The 15697-nt window shown below is 34.6% G+C and overlaps 1 protein-coding gene across 1 annotated transcript in view; it reads left to right on the forward strand.

Moving 5' to 3' along the window:
* Positions 1-15697, forward strand: part of LOC124634336 (angiotensin-converting enzyme-like protein Ace3) — a 79000-nt gene that overhangs the window by 37601 nt on the left and 25702 nt on the right. The window contains exon 2 of the mRNA XM_047169879.1: positions 11198-11207. The gene's annotated coding sequence lies outside the window, so the exon portion shown is untranslated. The remainder of the gene's footprint in view (positions 1-11197; positions 11208-15697) is intronic.

Consider the following 15697-nt stretch of genomic DNA (forward strand, 5'->3'; position numbering starts at 1 on the left):
TTTATCTTATTTCCTCTAAATTTTATAATGGACGCCGTTAAGAAAAGAGGTGAAGGATTTTTTCAAGTTTTTGCCAAATTAAAAAGTCGTTCTTCTTTACTGTGTGTCTATAGCAACTAAAAATAAAACTACCATCAGATTACACATTTAAATAAAAGAACTTAAAAAACTCGTTGGAGAAAATGATCGCCGACATAACAATTCTTAATTAACATTAACAATCACGTATTCGATACTTGTTCAGCAAAATTAGCTCTTTTCACACCTCTATGAGAATAAAAATTGCTGTGTCCTAAGTTCTATTGTATGCCGATATTCAGAACGCTATTGTTCTGTACCTACAATTAAAGTATGATGTGGATATTAATTTACATTTTAGAGCACACATATTTATAAGTACCTACAATATTCGCTATAAATACAAGTATGAAATAAATGCATAAATGTTTGTTAGAGGAAATCCCTGTCTTATGACATTCGTGATTTCTACTGTAAAAAGCCGTATTACTTTTTGTAACAAAAGAGGTGACACTTACTGCTACTAAGCACTGAATCAAGGACATGTTTAAACAAAAACGGACTTCGTACAACTAGAACTTTTGGATTCTCCAAGTTAGAAATTCTGTATCGTATCTTGTGTGGGTAAAAGAAACTTCTAGAAGTAGTACATAGTCGGAAAGTCGAAAGGTAACAGAGATACAGTAATAGAAAACAGTTTAAAGTTTTGCGTGGACAAACATTGGAAAATGTTCTTTCAACTTGTGAATCCTTTAGTCGTTAGTTTCTGGATATATTGGAAGAATCTTTAGCAGCTGACCATTTGCTAGTCTGAAAATCTAGTTCTCTTTTATATCGAATGTTCGCGTAAATCGTTATTCAAAGTGCCGTCAGATAAATGGCTGAAATACTTCAGGGCAACTGCTAGCAGATCACTTTAAAATCCACAAACTGAAATAGCAGCTGTAGTGTATGCAGGTACATGTGCATCATTGTATAGGTTATGTCATTATTATGACGCCTCGTGCGCATACGTCACTCGGTTATAAATACCGGATCGAGCGGTGGGGAGTCAGTCGTTGTCAGACTGTCGACCTGTGTGGTGGTGCGTTGGCGAGTCGATTAACATAATAAAATGAGCGTACAATACATTGGCGACGAGGATAAAACCGTGAGTGTTTGGACCAACAGTTACCTATTATCTAATTTTTATAATTTTGAACTACCTATTAGTTCTGTGATCCAGAAAAATATTTGATATACAAGGTTATACTAAATAATTTGTCCTATTCATGCCTATACCAAATTAATGTATGCTAAATAAGCTTTGACAACAAGTAACCTCTGACCGATGTTAATATTCAATCATATTAAAAAGAGCAAAAGGAAAGAAGGAAGGGAAGAGAGTAGAATGACAAAGTATACATAACTTTTATGTTCATGTATGTATCACCCGAATTGCAAACAAATTTTAACCTTTTTACGTAATTCTTTGTTTAAGTTTACCTTGTTACAATTCTAATGGAAGTAGCAATATTTATTGCAGGTGTTAATATTTATCAAATGAGTAATTTATAATACAAAATCATTACTTGGTGATCAGTTTACTCATTCTTAAACCTGCATCAAAGTTTATTCAATAATAGGCATTTATTGGAAGCAATATAAAGTTGCTGGTTGTTGAATTGTCGTCAAGACGACTTTAGCAGTGGTGGGATTTCCTAGAGGATATAATACAATAACCTATTTGCCTTATAATCAATTGTGTTTAATAATTGTTGTGCTTGCAGGCCAACAAGGCGGAATGTACACGGATCTTATTATGTTGTTTACAATCCTATTTTGTAAGTGCCTGCATTCTAAGCAAATAAAGACCTATTCTATTCCAAAAATCTGCTGGTCATTAAATTGACAGCTTGACGGTTAGCAGTAGTGTATATCTACTGGTCATTAGATTGACAGCTTGGCAGTTGGCAGTAGCGTGTATCTACTGGTCATTAGATTGACAGCTTGGCAGTTGGCAGTAGTGTGTATCTACTGGTCATTAAATTGACAGCCCGATTGTTGGCAGTAGTCTATATCTACTGGTCATTGAATTGACAGCTTGATGGTTGGCAGTAGTGTGTATCTACTGGTCATTAAATTGACAGCCTGATTGTTGGCAGTAGTCTATATCTACTGGGCATTGAATTGACAGCTTGATGGTTGGCAGTAGTGTATATCTACTGGTCATTAAATTGACAGCTTGGCAGTTGGCAGTAGTGTATATCTACTGGTCATTAAATTGACAGCTTGACAGTTGGCAGTAGTGTGTATCTACTGGTCATTAAATTGACAGCCTGATTGTTGGCAGTAGTCTATATCTACTGGTCATTGAATTGACAGCTTGATGGTTGGCAGTAGTGTGTATCTACTGGTCATTAAATTGACAGCCTGATTGTTGGCAGTAGTCTATATCTACTGGGCATTGAATTGACAGCTTGATGGTTGGCAGTAGTGTATATCTACTGGTCATTAAATTGACAGCTTGGCAGTTGGCAGTAGTCTATATCTACTGGTCATTAAATTGACAGCTTGACAGTTGGCAGTAGTCTATATCTACTGGTCATTAAATTGACAGCTTGACAGTTAACGGTAGTGAACGTCTACTGGTCATTCAATTGACTGTACACGCATAAATTATCTGGCGATAGTTGTCAACTACTGCAACAACTAAATAGTAAATCTTGATAATTTTTATATTTTCTGTGCCCGGTGATTTGGATCATAAAAAGCTTCCAAACTTAACTTCTCAGAGTCTAGTCAACAACTTATACCTGCTATATTGTTCTGGTACTTAACTAACTTAATTCAAGTGCTTGCAATATAGAGGATATTACAAGAACAAACTGGTGGGTTATATACTCAACGGTTCTACAAATGACAAACATGTGCTAGGTATCTAGTTAAACAAACAGCGCATTGAGGGACCGTAGTAGGTTGGCCATGTATGTTGAAGAACTCGCCCAGGTATACTGGTATGTATTCACCTATGCACAACATCCAAGTCCATCAACACCTCTAGTGGGTTGCCTACCCATAATAGTGTTAATTATAACAGTTGCTCAGTCACCCTAGGTATAATTTCAATACTTTTACTTTATTTTGCTGTATTAAAGAGGTTGTTATACAACAGAGATATTCCAGAAGATACAGAACAGTAGAACAGCATACAAGCAGCAATACTAGCTGGAAAATGTGGATCAAAATTTTGGTATTCAATAGATAGAATCTTTGGTAAACATGCTAGCTCACAATTGTAATTTCAGTACTTTAGGTTGATATAAAACTCTTAGATCAAAAGAATATGGAACTAAGCATTGGAGCAATCTGTGATTTATTTGACAATGCTACTTTATCTACCCAACTGCCTCGTTGGTCTAGCTGTCGCAAGCGCGGCTGCTGAGCACGAGGTCTCGGGTTCGATTCCCGGGTCGGGCCTGGAAGTTGGTGATTGATACACCCGTGCATCGGAAAGCACGTAAATGTCGGTCCTGCGCCTGATCTCTTTCCGGTCGTGTCGGATTGCCGTCCCATCGGGTTATGAGAGTGAAGGAACAGTGAGTGCACCTGTGTCTGCGCAAATGCTTGTGCACTATAATATGTCCTGCGCAGTTGGCTAATCCCCTTACGTGAGTACAGCCGCCGTAGCCGATAATCGGCTAGGAGGACATCATCATCATTTACCCAACTGGGCCTTCTCATCTGTGACAAAAAAATCTTTTAAGGATGATACCTGGAAGGAGTTCCAATGTAGATACTTACTCTGGGAACTGTCTAATGATGATTAGCTCATGGATGATTGTTGCAATCAAGTTCTCAAAAGTTGATGATTGCGTGTGCTTTTAAAACCTTCAAGACTCAGGCTTGAATGAATTTTAATTGGTATCTTAGCCTCTTTTTTATTGATTTACATTGGTGTTTACAAATAGTTTAACAAAGTGGCCCTCATTATAATATTGTTATTTGCAAATTATGTTTTACAGTATTGCAGTACCAATAAGCAGTATAAGTACATTGAGAGTTGTGGAAGAATATGCTTCCATAGGAGCGAATAACGTAACCATATATGAACATATATGAAATAGAATCCATTTATTGATCTCAAGTTAATAAATCATCACATTAATATATTCTTGAAGTGCACACCTACTTGTAATATAAAGTTGTGTAATTTCCTCAACCCATCCCATAAGATAAGATCCATATGGGTGATGGGATGGATATCTATTAACAAAATAATGTCTTGTGTCCATAGCGTTAGGGTTAATAATAATTGATCTTAGAACACCAATCTTAGGTTACCGTAAGACAATTGGACTCGCATGAGAGGTAAAGAACTTTATCACTATTTACATTTATCGACATTTATTACTCTTTTGTGCTAATTAAACTACACAGTTGCGTCGACATTTGGTTAATAATAACTAAAATATTATTAAGTTCCTAAGTCCTACTGCAAAATATAATCTGAGTAAGTGTTCCTTAAAGTATAGGAAGTAAAATTGCCCTTAGTCACCAAATCGTTAAAAATTTACTGGGGTGCTGTCCCTATAAAAGATAATAATATTTTTATATTCTGGTTGTCTAACTAAAACAACGTAGATAAAGTCAGCTGCAATAAAGGGTAAGCGCTTTTGAACGAAAACTATAAACATACTTATGCAGCCAACTACATAAAAAAAAATACTTACATAAAAAAAAAAATATATATTACGTTACCTATACGCGGTCATGAAATTGGAAAAGCGTAAAATATTAAAAATGGAAGCAGCACAAAGCTGATCATCAAATTGATGAGGTCAAGTATGACATGAGAGCAGCATAGCTGCTCATGAAATTGAGATATAGAATTAGAATCCCACATTTATCTATGTGTAGACAAATGTTTTAGAAAGTTTAGCGGTTGTTTTGCAAAAGGAAAATTGCATCGACTAGAAAACTGTTTGTGAGCTGCTGTCACCTTGTTGAAAGGAAGAAGAGCATGAGTTGAGGGTCAGGGACTCTTCTATTTTATGGTGATGCAGAATGTCACAGCTTCAAAATATATAGTGCAAAGTTAGTGACACCTGTTAAAGTGCGTTCGTTACATAATATGGTTCTAATTAGTTAAAATCTAATAATATAATTAGTTAAATATGTAACCATGACACTAAAAAGCTTACCATCAAAGCATAATAATTCTTTGACTACTTTAATTTTTGAAAACCACATTAATAAAAGCAAACAAACATTACAGAACGCAATGTCCGGTGATAATAGTGTTCTTGGATGCCTAACCGAAATATAAGTATTCCTATCGCACTATTATATCATCATCATCATCATCATCATCTCAGCCATAGGACGTCCACTGCTGAACATAGGCCTCCCCCTTTGATCTCCACAGATACCTTATAAAGACGACCTTATAAAGGTCACCGGAAGACGCTGGATGCAGGTCGCTTCCAACTATTATATGCAGTAAGGTATTCATATGTTGGGTGTTGAATGCTAAGAAGCTTACAGTTTCTTAACTAGATATTGGACATACATTGATGTAGGGTATTTAAAGCCTATATCAGAATTTCAGCGAGTGTACTAGCAGAAACGTGCAAAGTACTAGCGCTGATCAATAGGGTTGAAGACCAGATTGTTTGTTACATTGCTGAGATAATGATAGGCTTTGATATTCCACTCTCAAATTAAAAACTACATATTACCAAAATTAGTTGAGTTAGCATTCTCTTGCTTACAAGGCACACAAAGTACTTAACTCGTACATAGAACTACAATTTAAACCATTAAATTGGTGACAAAATATGTGGTCGCCATTAAATTGGAGACAAAGTATGTGGTCACCATTAAATGGGTGACAAAGTATGGAGTCACCATTAAATTGGAGACAAAGTATGTGGTCACCATTAAATGGGTGACAAAGTATAGAGTCACCATTAAATTGGAGACAAAGTATGTGGTCGCCATTAAATGGGTGACAAAGTATATGGTCATCATCAAATTGGAAACAGTCCATCTAGGTCACCATTCAATTGGGACGATCTTATGTGATTACTTTCCTCGTACGGCTCGTACGGTTTTGAATGAGTGAAAAGCATTGATGAGGTACCCTAATGCCGATCTTTTACCTTGGAACAATGCATTCTGTATCAGTTTAAGTGAAGTCGAACCAAGCAAGATGAGTGCTCATTATCTGAAGGCACAGCAATATTTCAGACTTGCTTGATTTCACATGGACTGATTGGCGGGATGTCTGCCAAATGGACGGATCATCTCTAGTGTAGATATAATACAGGGCCGGAACAGCGGCTACAAAACCTGAAGTTAAACTTGCCGGCCTGATATCACTGCTACGAATTTGTCTTGTTGAGCCTGAAGCAGATGCTGGTATGTTACCGTCTGCAAAGGGACGGATTTTTATTTATGTTTATTTCACAAGGGAAGGGATGTAGTGTCCTGCAGTATCACCGATATCTGTCGTCTCCTTAAATGGAAAGGGAAATGAAATGGAAACGGAACAAAGTAAATCAGTTTGATGGCAGTGTGATCGGTGGACTGATCTGATAGCGTGGTTTTGTTGTGCTGCAGGTGTTTGATAGATCTTTAAGAAATTACCAAAATATTTATGAGTTTGATTGTTGGACTTTTTGAAACAAGGTTAAAATCAAAACAACAAGGGAGAGATGTAGTGTATGCAGGTACATGTGCATCATTGTATAGGTTATGTCATTATTATGACGCCTCGTGCGCATACGTCACTCGGTTATAAATACCGGATCGAGCGGTGGGGAGTCAGTCGTTGTCAGACTGTCGACCTGTGTGGTGGTGCGTTGGCGAGTCGATTAACATAATAAAATGAGCGTACAATACAGCAGCTAAAAAGGATAAATCGAACATTTCCTTTACTCAAAAGTGCAGTTAAAATAATCCAAAAGAGAGGAACGCACCGACCAATAGATTTTCACACAAAGAGCTTTTTAAAAAGTTTCCCAAACACATACATTTGCCGTCACACTCAGAGCAAAGTAGCTCGATAGGTTGCAAACTTCCAACTTTGCTGGGTTTCGGACCGGGAAAAATCCGGAGTAATCTCCCCGGATAGGAGTCCGCCTTGGGGAACGGATCGAAAGATACACACAAGCTATATCTACCTACCTACGTAATATTTTACGGTACCTTTGCAACTTTATTATTGTTGTGTATGAATTTATTAACAATATTTTACTCCCGGTGGAAATAGATTGGTGAACCGTAAACGATCTATTCCGGTTCGTTTTAGGTTTGAATAATCGCTTCTGAAAATGAGGTGAACCTTTCCAAAGTTTATCCTTTGTGTCAATATTATAAAGGTTACAACAACATGAAAGGCATTTAGAAATACAAATATTCGTAGATACGTTTATATAAAATCCACGCACAAGAGAAACATTTTCATTAATATTCTTTGTGCATCTATCTCAATCAGATAACGTTCCCTTAATAACAAGATACAAGCAAAATGATACGTCTTTATTTACAATAAGATCTGTATCTGTACTTTGTATGATTGAGTTCATTGAATGTTTAGTGTTTATGATTGAAAGGTCAATTGGGTGGGGCCCTATGGAAATTCCTAGCATGTGACCTTCGCGGACTTGATTGTTTAATTCTATTCTTAGTTTCTTGATCTTGTATTATTTTTTAATAAATGTCTTATTACATTACCAGAGGTCAAACAATTTAGTTGATGAATTTGATGCCTTAATTTCATCTTCAATGTGGTACATAACTTTTTAATTTCAGAAATACATCTACATAGCAGAGCTTCGAAACCTCAGTATCTGGCGGTTGTTTATGTATTGCACGAAATGTTTCAGCTTGAACTAACTAATTGTCCTTGTATAATGTCACTTTAATCCGTTTGCATTGTTGATTCTTACACTTGACTAGCTAAAATTTAATTGGTATACCTAATTTGCAGAATTTCCACTTTTCTTTTGGTATACTTAATTAGTGGTAATAATCTCGTCACCAGAATGTTATATAGAAGATAATACTACATTTTGTATTTTCCATCAATTTGTTGAATAAGTAATCAACATTACCGCTATACAAAATATTCAAATAGACGTCTGACGTAGTACAAATATTCACATTCCCAAAGGATCAAATATTGTAGCAATTCTTAAAAGCTTCCGTTTAAAACAAAACCGGCAAATCTGTGTAAAGTACTTCGATCTTGAACCACTTCAGTTTTGCCGGTGCCTATGTATGGAATTCTGTTTAAATATGTATGTATGATGTGCTAAAGTTCAGTACTCTTTTGTTTGATGTCGACTGTGTAAATGTTGAAAGCTGTTTGTGAAATGATATTCAGGAGATTTTCTGGGTATTGTTCAAAGACGCTACATTCATTCAAAAATTTGCTCGCATTAAAATTTATGAACTCTGCCAGAACTACTGAATCGCAACGTAAAGAACGATATCGAGTTCAATACACTCGAACATTATTGTTTTTTCAAAGTTTGTACTAAACCACAAACTGGCAGCCAACAATAGAATTAAAACCTTCACTCTTTGAACGATTTAAAAATAGAACTAGTAAATTGTTGCGAGCAGTCAAAGAGTTGCTATTAGTTCGAAAGAAAAGGAACAAGGGGTATAATAAGGCGTTGTGGCTTCCAGCGAAACTTTAGAAAATCAATCGAGGGGTTAGTAGGAACATAATGGCGGTTGTCTGGGCTATCAAAGAGCCGTTACTAAAACCATATTGCGGGTTTAAACTGCCAATAATAGTGCTAATAGGAACGTAATTCACGTAACACCATCATATTGTTATAATATTGCTTTTATATGATAGTTTCGTTGTTAGTTCCTGCAATTGAATTTCGATTTAATTATGGTATTTGGGTTAATGCTCAATTTGATTTATAATGTATGAGTTTATTGCGTATTTCTATTTTATTTTGTCATTAAAATTAATAGCTGTTAATGAAGTGCAGTGATCCGAACAATGATTATTTTACCTTGCTACATGATTTATGTTTTAATTACCTACTCAATGAATAGTGTATATTTTTTTAAGTTTAATATGTACTACTAAGCTGTTCCAATTTATACATGACTTTCTTTGTGGCTCATTCGTACCTACCTCTAACTTGTACCTGAGCGTCGTAAAATATTTTGACAACTCATGTCTAGCTTTTAGTGTGGCCACGTAAAAAGGGTATGAGATTTAATAAGTTACTAAGTACGTTTAATAGTGTCCTTTTCAGTTTGTCAGTCTCAAACTATGTTGCCTTATTTAGGTCGCATCTCGACCTAAAATTTAAGCTCTGACCTGTTTTAAGTAGGCTTAACGCCGATCTCTAATTTAGGGTACTGAAGCATCTCCTAGCTAAAAGGAGGAGTACTTAATAGCAGTATTTTTCGCCCGTAACTTCAACACGAATGGGTAAATATTTTTACGGAAAATATTTTCTCGACGCTTCACTGGATATTTTGCTCTGACACTATTGACACTGGCATAATTTAGCTTTTACCCGCCTTTTTGAAGTTAGGGTCTTAATTATTTCCAGACGCTTGAACCGACTCCAAGAGTAGAATATATTTTCTTCAGAAACGTCAATAAAAGTTGAGGATAATTTAAATATTTTTTATTTTCTAATTTAATAAATAGAACACTTTATAAGGAAAAGTCCCCAATAAGCGTTATGAAAATCGAGAGAGCGGCCAGTTCTTCAAAATTTAATTTATTCCTTTCATCCAATAAGACCACTTAGATTCGATGGAAAATAATTACTGCTCCTGTGAAATTCTCTTCGGGCTGTAATGAAGAATAATCAAATTAGAACAATATGAAATAGGTGCTCTTAACTATTTTCTAGGTGAAAATACTAAACCTATTTTTCAGTGCCCTTTTGTGACTTGTTATGATCGCATTTAAGCTTGAATAATCTATAAGCATGTGAACATAGTTCTATTAGTTTCTTAATTTTCATGTAAAATTGTATTATAGAGGTAGAAGCCATTCAAATACATGTCATCGGTAAAAGTTTATCGCAAAGTTACCTTTAAGTTTTAATATCTCATTTCATTATTATAAGTAGGTGCTTACCTCCATTTCAAATTTCAAATGGCTTTCACAAACGAAAAGCCTTCTGTACAAGTATTAATATTTCTCGCTTCAAAGAATGCTTAACTTTTGATTCGAACTCAAAGCTTGCACTCTAAGTAAGTGGCTCGCGATCCTAAGCCATGCACAGTGGAGGGATTTCATAACAATGGAATCAAAAACCGGAATCCTGGCCTGGATTTCCTTGAGTACTTCTGAAGACAGATCAACTGCCTTTTGATTGTGAGTTACGGAACCACCCCGCTTACGCTCTTGTGTATTTTGAGGTTATTTCATGAGATAGGAAGGGATTTAAGGAACGGATTTCAATTGTTTTCTTGCTCACCTTATGAAAGTATAAATAGAAAGCAACCGTCTTTTGTTATATAAATATTCAACCAAGCAGTTTTGATTAGGCCAATTAATAAGTGAATGCGATAATACAGCTTAGATTACATATACAAATAGGTAGATAGATTGCACAATTTTGATTGATACTGGCAGTCTAGTGAATATATGCATATTTAGTAGACTGCCAGCATCAATCAAAACTAAAACTAGAAAAAGCATTTATTCATAAAACAAACATCTAAACAAAATCAATCAAAAACACAAACGAAGCCAAAACCACTGAGCCCCGATCGCATCAACAATTAAAACTAGCGACCAATGATCAATTTTAAATCGCATTACAATAAATAATTGCATTATCAAAATGTATTAATCCAATGGCAGAACGTGTATAAGTCTGTTCGACAATTTGAGCCGGATTAATTGGTTTACGAATCAATAGAAGCAGTTGACGGTCGCTGATTGGCTAAAATAACATGTTGTTCATTATTCGGATTAGCTTCGCACTGCTAATTGGATGATAGATAGTCGTCTTCTCTATAGAAGGATTAAGGGTGGATCACAGTTCTAAGGAGCTCGATTCAGGCCTATCTGTGACAGCAAAGTAATTGTTTCAAGTGCTTCTAAGACTATTCTTGTACACTTAGAAGGACCATTAATTTATTTAATCCATTGTTGTTTGTTTTGAATAAAACTAATCGTAACTTTTCTTCTTTGCAGGTTAGAACCGGTATGTGGAACAAACAGTATGTATTTAGATCTAAGAACGTATCTACATAACGTGCTTCAAGATTACTTGGCGTTCTACTTGCAGAGCTAAAGTATTTATGAAAGAAAATATTACTAAAGATGAATACGTCTTTGTACGTGCAAGTATTGTTTGTGAAGTTTTCCTTTAATGGCTGAATGTGGTACTTGATCCTCCTCCAGAGTGAAAATAAAAACAGAAAAAAACAACACGCAATAAGTTTGTGTTTGCAATTGTTTATCATCAAAACAAACAAAACGTGATATTCAACTTAAAAGTATACCAATTTATTCCAAATCTGTTAAAAGGTTTCTGACCTCCACAGCAAAAAAATCCAACATCAAAGTTTTATACGAAACACTTGACCCAAAAGAATTAAGAAATAAATAATTAAATTTCAATCAACGCCTTTTAGAGACCACAATTGGCTCGAAGGAAAAGAAAAACCCTGTAGTAAAAAGTTACCCAAAAATCTTGAGGATCCCGTCAAACATCGTACTGGATTTGAAATGCCTTTAAGTACCGTTTTCTTACTACATTGAACCTCATTTCAACATACTAGGCTTCTACTCATGAATCATTTATATTTAAGGGTACCAGCAAAGTGGGGACTTTTGTAAAACATTCAAAGAGATCATGTGTGAGAGAACCGTTCAGGTACAATGTCTAAATAATTCAACAAGCACCTACATAAATATGTCTTTTGTTATATTTATTTTGTTGTTTAGTTAATCTAGTCAGTGTTTAACAGTTGAAAAGCATTATTCTTCTTATCGAGTAAGCTGCAGGTTTAATTTATATAACAAGCCCTATTGTCAGAGTTTTCTTAAACCCGCCTGACCTTTTATAAATGTGAATATAATTCTAGCTCCATTATTGTCAAACTTCAGCACATATCAAAAATATAAGACAGCTCTGAAAACAGCTACTTGTCATATCTTTCTAATTTCATGAAGAGTTTTCAAAACAAACCCCCGAACAACTTTGTCTCCATCACAATTAGTTAAAACAGGAACTGTGTGAACAGAAAATATGTTTAATTTAGAAACAAAGGTAATTATCCCTTGTGTTGTGTCACTGTATTTATATATTTGAATATATAATTTTAATTGAAAGTATCACAATATCATCTCTTTGTTTTGGAAGCGTCTGAGGCTGACTCTTCTTCTTTCGATTATATTTTGTCACCTGCGTAGCCTTTTTCAAAACTATGTTGGGGTCGGTTCCATTTTAACCGAATTTAGCCAAATACCAGTGTCAATCAGGTCAACCCGATACTCTTTGCTACGGCTTTTGAAACCCGAAACGACTGATGAGCATGACCAAAGGTTAAACACTAATATGAACCTCGGTTTCAACCGTTCAGCAAAAATAATTTTGTTCTTAAAATTAGCTTCAATTTTAAATAACTTGCGGAAATTACTTTGAGTTTCCAATTTGGTTTATTCTATAGTATTACTCTTTGTTTTTGTTGTAATAGAAGATCTTATTACTTGTCAATCAAATTCGTTATTAGCTTTCAAACGATGAGAAATTGACTGATTTATAATAGCATCTATTTCATATTTTATAAGCTTCATAATTCTAATTTTCGCGAACAAAAGAAGCTAGAACAACAATACACTGGGTTTTCAAAAAAAAAGGTAATTTGAGTCAATAAAAACGAATTAGTTTTGTTCGCATATTTCATCAGAAAATGCTCGTATTGTAGTTATGAATTATGATTTTGTATGAAAAGCACTTTCTTCACAATAGCGGGTTATGATTGAACGATTCTAGAAAAACGGACAAGTACCGAAATTAGTTGTTATGAACTATTGTGTGGTTGCCGAGTGTACGAGGTTTGTTTTTTAGAGTTTTTTTCGGAGAAGTTATGTGGCCCTTGGCGATGAAACAAAACCGTTTAAAAAAGGACTTTTTAAAATTAAAAAATATTTTTAAAGGCATTGAAAATTATTTAAGTTAACGCTTTTGTTTAGTATTGTTTTGTCCATTGCGAGATTTTATATAAATTGTAATACGTATATATTTTTTTGTGCAGTAATAAATATAAAAAATAAACTGGTTAACAACAAAAACAAAACGTGAAAAATTTCTTTCCGTATAACGAACAAAGGAAAAAGTTTCATCGTGAACTTTCTTTTGAAAGAATGCGCGTTTTGTAAATAAGGAAGAGTTCTAAGTTTGAAAGTTGATGATAGAGGAAAATGGTGGTATCATCAACCAGGTAATATTTCTACTCACTTCATTAATCCATAAAATTGGATGTAATTTGATTACAAATAATTAAGACTTATACTGGAAATTAGAAGGTCATTAAGACCATTTTACTTTTATAGCACACATATATTTCACATAGTTTCCCGCGCTTTCACCCGTTTATCAAGGGTTTACTTTCCGCATATGGATAAAAAGTAGCCCATATATTATTAAAATACATAAGCTATAGATAATACCAAGTTTCATCAAAATCCGACTAGTATATTTTCCATGTAAGAGTAACAAACATACGTACATCCTCAAAAAACTTTCACATTTATAATATAAAGTAAGATTGTGGCACTGTTACAAATTCCTACACATCCTATTGAAATAGCAGTTCAAAAACATTCTCATTTTAAATCAAACATATATATATATACTTCCCTGCCGATTTCGGCTATGGTGACTGCTTTCAGTTATCATTGAGAGAAGAACTAGGATGATCAGCTCTTCTATGCGCCCTTTGATGGCTGCAGTACCCTATTTTATGTGTAAACGCGCGCGAGCATTGGCTGCTCTTCGAAATCAAACATAATAATGCTACAAATAGTGATCTCATCATTTGATTACTATCCCATTCATACGTTTGCTTACGCTCCAAAATGCCAAGAATCTCAACTTGGCAGGATCTCAAATCTGATTCGGGTCAGTGACTGGAAAGAGGTTTTCTTTCACAACTGTATTATGAGAGTATAATTTTAGCTAGGTTTTTAGTTTATATTGTCCCCCATTTTATTTTAAAAAGAGTATTATAACCAACTTGCTTTTGCCCGCGACTTCGTTCGCGTGGAATAGTGACTTCCGGCAGATTTTTGGTTTGACCGATAAGTAGATGGTGCTATATGTCCGGAATAAATTATATTTTTTTGTAATAAAAATTATCCTATGTCCTTTCTCAAGTTCCAAACTATGTCTGTACCAAATTTCACACAAATCTAAAAATCTAGAAAGGAGAAAAGAAATACAGACAGAAAGACTGGCAGACAGAGTTACTTTCGCATTTATAATATTAGTAGGGAGTTTATTTAAACGAATGTATATAGATTACATAATTTCTTCGCACTTTGGAAGTCTGCGGTAGGAGAATTTTTTAAGCCTCTGGTTGTAAGCTTATCTATCACGTACGATATGTCTCATTGATGGATAGCCTTTGGAAACAGGAAACAAAATGTATGGGAAAAAATTGCCTGTCTTATTAAATTGATTAGACGTCCTCTGTTTTGGCGAGCTAGTTTATTATTTTTATGGTTATTTATCCGTATAAAATATACTAAAACCAAACTTTACTAGATCTTGTCTACTACACAAAATAATACTTTGTTGTGCTCATAATTTACACAAAAGTGTTTTTATTCTTGCTAGACTAGTCAACCTTACGGCCAATGATAGCAGCAAATAAACTATTTATTATACTCAGCCATAAAGTACATCCTTTGGAGCCCAATAGACATTGTAAAATAGACTTTAATGAAAGCAATAAGTATCAGACTAAATTGCTCTAAGCCCCAAGGTCAAATAAAGCGAAAAGAATCTTTGGCATTCAAAAATTGTAAATAGAGCAATTTATTTTAGTGGAACTTATTTTTGTCTATACATTTGTAGGCAAAATTTAAGAGTGTGCCTGAAATAACATAGTACAAAGATCCTATCGGAGAAGAAAATATTTTCGGGTCTCTGGGAAAATGTGTTCATACGATTAGGCAGTTTAGTTCACACTGCCCAGACTTTTATATTATCTATCAAGATGTGACATCCAAAAAAAGGGAAATGAAAATGGTGTTAGATTTGAATCAGAATCGAACAATAAACTTGTATTTTTTTCCTCTGGCTCGTAGAAAAACCTCATATTTGCTAAAGGCGGTTTTATCCGATAGTTGCAAAACGCTTTTTCTAGGTACCCTCGAGTTCGTTGCAGCGTTTTCATTCAAGAGCACCTAGGTTAACTGCTAGTCTGAGAGCGAATAAAGTTCTTTATTTTACAAAATTTTAATGTTCACAATTGGAATCCTTTTTCCTGTAAAAAATATCCTTGTGGCAATTAATAGGGAAGATTTATGAATTTAAATTTTTGACTTGACAAGATCAGAAAGTAAATAAAAGTTAAAATAATATCTATGTATGTAGGTATTACTTGCCTTAATAAAAACCCGATCTTACGTCTACATAAATTTAATACAGAAAAAGGATTGAAATATGTAGCCGTGCGTTGG

Source organism: Helicoverpa zea, chromosome 11 (genome assembly GCF_022581195.2).
Source record: "Helicoverpa zea isolate HzStark_Cry1AcR chromosome 11, ilHelZeax1.1, whole genome shotgun sequence".
Taxonomy (NCBI): Eukaryota; Metazoa; Arthropoda; class Insecta; order Lepidoptera; family Noctuidae; genus Helicoverpa; species Helicoverpa zea.